At 31.9% G+C, this 5,812-nt stretch overlaps 1 protein-coding gene across 1 annotated transcript in view; it reads right to left on the bottom strand.

The window, feature by feature from the left end:
* Positions 1-5,476, bottom strand: part of LOC111636842 (cubilin-like) — a 74,434-nt gene extending 68,958 nt beyond the window's left edge. The window contains exon 1 of the mRNA XM_023382220.1: positions 5,373-5,476. The gene's annotated coding sequence lies outside the window, so the exon portion shown is untranslated. The remainder of the gene's footprint in view (positions 1-5,372) is intronic.
* Between the last annotated feature and the right edge of the window lie 336 nt (positions 5,477-5,812).

Below are 5,812 nucleotides of genomic sequence, written 5' to 3'. Positions count from 1 at the left end.
CTTTTGTTTAGGTTTTAATATACTTAACAATATTTATTATTAATAGTGTAACCGTCTACCAGAATTTGGAAAATGTAGGAGAAACTAAGACATTTACGGGTGGAGATAATATGTGATACCACATTGTCATTGGATGCTGATTTATACTTGATAATTTAGTTTTAGTGTATAAGTTACTTTGATAATTTGTAAATGCAGTGCACTGCATATGTTGATTACCCCGTTGTACCGACAGGTTATTGGTATTGTATTTGTTACGTTGTTGCCATGTGTTTGTAAGCTGATGAGGGGTCCTTGTACCCGAAATGCATACTTACCTAAATTTGATATGTGATTATTAAAGACCAAACCTTTTTTATAAAGTTCTGGTCCTTCTTCCAGTCGGCCTTGGTGTGATAAGCCCTGCAAAACGTTATACCCTAATTGTTGGGTTATCTAATTCTGTCTAATTTCCAAAAAGTGTTAAGTACTGTGGATGAGAATCTAGTCTGCTTTATATTTATATTGGATGAGCATACTGATGATTTAAATAGGCATGTTAAATACCTTGGCAGTTCCTCTAACAAGTGAATATGTGAAACCTATGTTGCTGAAAACATATTTTTAAAAAACTAAACAACACAAGTCATCATCAGGAGCGTAGCTACCATGGAGCAGTTGGAGCAAAGTGCTCAATGTGCACGAATCACGAGGGCGTCAAGTTAGAAAGGGTGAAATAAAAACTTCTAAAAACATTTTGTAAAAAAAAATTTTTTTGGATTTAATAATTAATTGATTAACTATTAAATTTGAATCTGTTCGACAATTCTGTACACTTTTTAAGTGCTTATCACCCACATATACATTTGAAAAGTGTTCTTTTTTATATATAAAGGTATATTAGATTTGAAGTCAATAACTTTATCGGTAGCACAGTAAAACTTTATCGGTAATAAAGTAATAACTTTATCGGTAGCACAGTATTTTTGTCGCTTCATCTGATAAAAATATTCTGGAAGGATCAGAATTGTTACAAATCGGCTATCCCTCTGACATTTTGTCTAGTTTTGGACCTCAACAGCTATTTATAATGTGTTTTTATAGTCAGGTAAAAGAAATTACTTCTATAAGTGAAGTTGCCAAACTACTTTTAATTCACATTGCAGCCTCAAGTATCTTCTCCAACATTATTGCAGCATGCCTCATTTCTTTTTAACTTTACCAGTGATGACAGCCACACCAGAATGAAGTTTTTCAAAACTAAAATTAATCAAAACTTATTTAAAAAGCAACGTGTTCCAACAATATCTTAGCTCTGGCTATTATATCAATTGAAAAAACAAAAGCTTGTCAACTTGATCTGGAGAAAGTGATAGACTGTTTGTTGTTTTCTGGCTTTTTCATTTGCAATCTTGAAGTTTTTATGTCTTATTATGTATTTGTTTCGAAACTAAACTTGTATAAAGTTTGTCAATACAGTTTATATAATACGTAGTAAATATTATTATTACAGTTAACCCCCTATAACGCAGTAGATACGTTCCACTTTTTATGAAATTCATGTTCTTCGAGTCCTTAAATACATGAGCCAATCACAGCCTGGCAGGTATGCAGTTTACGGACTATGGCTGTTTGAAAGGTTTTCTTCCATAAAATTAATCAATTCTAGACTAATTCGACTCGACATTTCCAAAATACGTACAATTTTTTGTGAATAATCCATATAAACTATGCTATAAACAAAAAATTGTAGGATTACTTACCGAGTGTGCACCGTTTGAAGATGCCATTGCTTAAGCTTGTTTTCGTCATGGAGCTTGTCATTGAATGGCACTCATGTGCTTCCCAATAAATTATTTTTTTTTGCGAAAAATTCGCTGAACTTTGGAGACATCATTAATATAAATATAATTTTTATGGACATTAAATAATAAATGGTTTTTAGTAGGTCCGCTGCTCGTTTAAACTCAATGGTTTGTACAATATCCGCTATTGATCTAGGTTCAACCAATCCTGTCACAACACTAGTCGGCGATGACGTTTTACCGAATTATACAAGATTTTTTATACAAATACAGTCACAATTTTTTTGCCGTGATATAGGAATCAGAACTATTGGAACCAGTGTTATAGGGGGGGTCGACTGTATTTAAATTCTTAGTAATGGCAATAAAAAGTTTGGAAGAAACTGGAAATACTATGAAATATCAGTGGGGAATAATGAAATAAACTCTGGTCCATTTAGAGGAATTTGCAAAAGAAATGCTCAAGCAGTCAATTTGGAAAAACCCAGTAATTCAAGAATTCATTCATTGCAGACATGAAATACTTGTTTCCATGGAGGTAGAAAGATCTTTCTCCATACATAAGCATTTATTAGCAGACAAGCAAATGAACTTTACAGAAAAACAATGAAATGATAAATATCATGTACTGTAACAAATTTTTATTTGAATACTAGTTGTGTTTTCTGAAATGTAAATTTTTTGCACTTATTTCTGACCCTTTTCAGCCTAATTCACACCCTTTTTCCCCTACATAAAAATTCAGGCATTAATTATCACTTATTCAACATTGCACATGTGGCAGTACTCCATTTTGTATGTATTAATTTAAGTATAGTTTTAGTCCTCTCCTTTGTTCTTTGTTTTTTCTTGCTTCCAGAACTTTCCTTTCTTTCCCTTGGGTGATGATGACCAATTCTTGAAACCAGGAACAACAATGAAAGAAAGGAGGCCCTGAGGGCCAGTGAGTGGAAGAAAGAGAGATTCTTTGCCCCAGACCTCAAGGTGGACAGATGTCGAATGTGGTGCTTCAGGTTGTAAATATCAACGACTGGAGAATTCAAGCAGTCCGAGAAAAATGTTGGATTATATTGTAGTTACGATAAAAAGTGTAGATACTAGGTGTAAGGAGAAACTTAATGAAGACAACAAGGAGAGACTTTCCAGAAAAGCTTCAATGTGGCATCCTACCCAAATTGTGAAGTCCAGCAAAACCCTGGGTATTTCACTCTTTACTATATTCTATTTTCCCAAATATTGTACTCTCCCTATCATCTCTGATCTTCCCCTAGTTTTTAAGTTAGTATATATGCATTAGTTATATGCTTTCAGGTATCATTTGTACTTATTTGTTGCGAATGGTATATCTTTTGTCATTCCCACCATTAATCATTATTAGAAGCCATGTTGTAATTGTTGATTATAGAGTTGAAATTCACAAAAAACTTGTTCAAATATATGAAATAAAATACTGTTGCTAAATATTCTTGTCATGTTTCCTTAGTCAATCTACATACAAGCATAACCTTCCACAACAGGTAATTTACTAAAAGCAAAGGCAACTGTTCTAAATTATAAAGAAGAAAAATTGCTTGCATATACCATTTATATTGACATCTCCAAAGCTTTTGATTCTTTTACCAGACCATAGTAAAGTTAAAGATGAAAATATTGTTAGCCGATGGTGGCAAATATACCGAATAAAGAGTCACGCACAGCAGATGGTGGAACAAAGTACTTTTGCAAAAAAGATACTGGTTCTTAAGGATTCAAACTCAAAACTATAAGCAGTAACATGGCATCACCCAAAAAATCCAAAATGTTGGCAGACAAAATATCATGAGACATACAAAGAACCAAGCTCAGATAATGCTATAACTATTCCTTCTTTGGACTATCCCTTTTGGACTTCCTTCTTCCTTATACTAAGGAAGAAGGAAGTCCAAAAGGGTAGGGAAGAAATAGCGAGATAGTTAACAGAACAGAATTGAATACCCAAGATGTACAAATGTTACACAACTTCCATGAGAGGCCACATAGAACTCACTTGGACTGATTTTGAGTCGCTGTCTTTGTTTTTCTAAATTTGAGATTCGCTTCATTAAGTTCATTGATTCTTCTCATGCCAGTTTGGTTTCACCATTCTTGCTGATACTTGACAACATTCAGCATCTTCATCATTATTTTTACTTCCAGAAGGCCAGCAGAGAAAAAGATTCCTCTTTTTCCAAACATGCCCTCAGGTAGCCTTGTCCCTCTTTGCTCATGTGGTTCCATGAATTGGCTCTCACCTCCCAAAGGACTAGAGTAAGAAAGAACAAAGAATGAAGGAAAGATTCTAAACTATGACTAAGTGAAAATTATACTATGACATACAGCCACAACATTTAATGTTGCACACAACATGTAAAACAAGACAAAAAATTCAGTTCATACTCTTGCCCCACATTCCTTTATTCTTATCTGGTTTTTACAGATACTATTGTAATTTACATATAATGTCACGCATTTCAAATTAATGTTTTAAATTTACTTGTTATTAATGTTATGTTCCAAATGGCTAATGCTGTTATCATTTAAATTTAAACCATTTGAAATCTGTTCATTTTTAATTACTACTTGAAGACGATGTTCATATCTTTGTCGAAAGTTCCAGACGGAAATAAAATGTTCCTTAAAATGCTCCTTAACGCCTTTGGTGTGAATTTTCGCTTGAGTCAGATACTATTGATTATAACTTTGTCAGCAAGAACTACACAAATACAATGATTGAGATTTCTAAAAACTATACCATATAAAATATTCTATAAGATATCTTTGGATAATATGCCAAATTCCATGTTTTAGATTTTTCACCTAAAAGAGAAAAGCAAAAATTATATCAAAATATTCAATTGCTTCCATTACAAGTTGATATGAGGATCTGGAACTGTTATTTTAATTATTCGAAAAATTAATATTTGATGTTTTTTGAAAGCTTTACAAAGCCTAAAGTCATAAATTTCTAGAGAAAAGTTAATAAAGTTTATTTCCAGTTTGACTTCCTTGTCGGAAAATGATACATCTTCCTTCACGTAAATTCTAGAATTTGTATTTCTTCACCACGTGAGTGATGTCATCCTATCTACTTCCTCACATTACCATCAGAACAATAACAGAAAACATATAACGAAATGATGGACTGATTGCTTACATCCTGCCAATTTATCAGGAATATTTTGAAGTACTCAAAACTAAAGAACACATTAAAAAAATTTAAAAAAGAATAAAAAAAATTAATCAAAATCATGATTGTAAAATGTAAACGAGCATGTTCATATCTAACTTTTTCTAATAAAATTCATTATTTTTCATTAATATACAATTAATTTTGAAAATGGTCTGTCATTTGACCTCTGTAATAACACATTTACTTATAACTTACAAATCAAATTTTACAATCATAGAAAATATTTACATTATACGAGCAGATACTCAATGAAATATTTTGTTATATAGTTATAAAATATTTATACATCCAAACACAAAATCTTAAATATCTCAAAATGAGAAATACATGACTTAGGTCACTTTCAAAATCATTGACATATTATAGATGCTTATACTTACTTTCATCCTGTTCTTTAGGAGGAATAATCCAGGAACAAGTTCTGTTGCAATTACCAATTACTGAATAAACTCCATTATTTTCAAGTGTTATTTTATGACAACCTTTACATGAAATAGTAAATATAGAAAAATTACTAATAAAACTCGGTACATGTACTGTACATTATTTATATCTCTACCTGCATTACTATAATCAATTAATAAACTCCAAATACCTTTAAAATGCAGTCTATTTTAAAACTTCTCGAACGTTTTCGGTCAGATTAACAGACCTTCTTCAGGATCGAACTAATAGAATTTAAATTTGCCAAATGGAAATTCCAAAATGTTCTATAATCTTCTCATACTCAATTGCGCATGTCCATTTTTATAATTGTAATGCCGCCGCTTTTCATGCTGATGCTATTTTGTTTGATTCTCGAAAATCTATATTTTGCCCT

The sequence above is a fragment of the Centruroides sculpturatus genome, unplaced genomic scaffold (assembly GCF_000671375.1).
Source record: "Centruroides sculpturatus isolate CEXI.00-Female unplaced genomic scaffold, Cexi_2.0 scaffold943, whole genome shotgun sequence".
In the NCBI taxonomy this organism is placed as follows: Eukaryota; Metazoa; Arthropoda; class Arachnida; order Scorpiones; family Buthidae; genus Centruroides; species Centruroides sculpturatus.
This window is presented reverse-complemented; position numbering and strand designations above follow the sequence as displayed.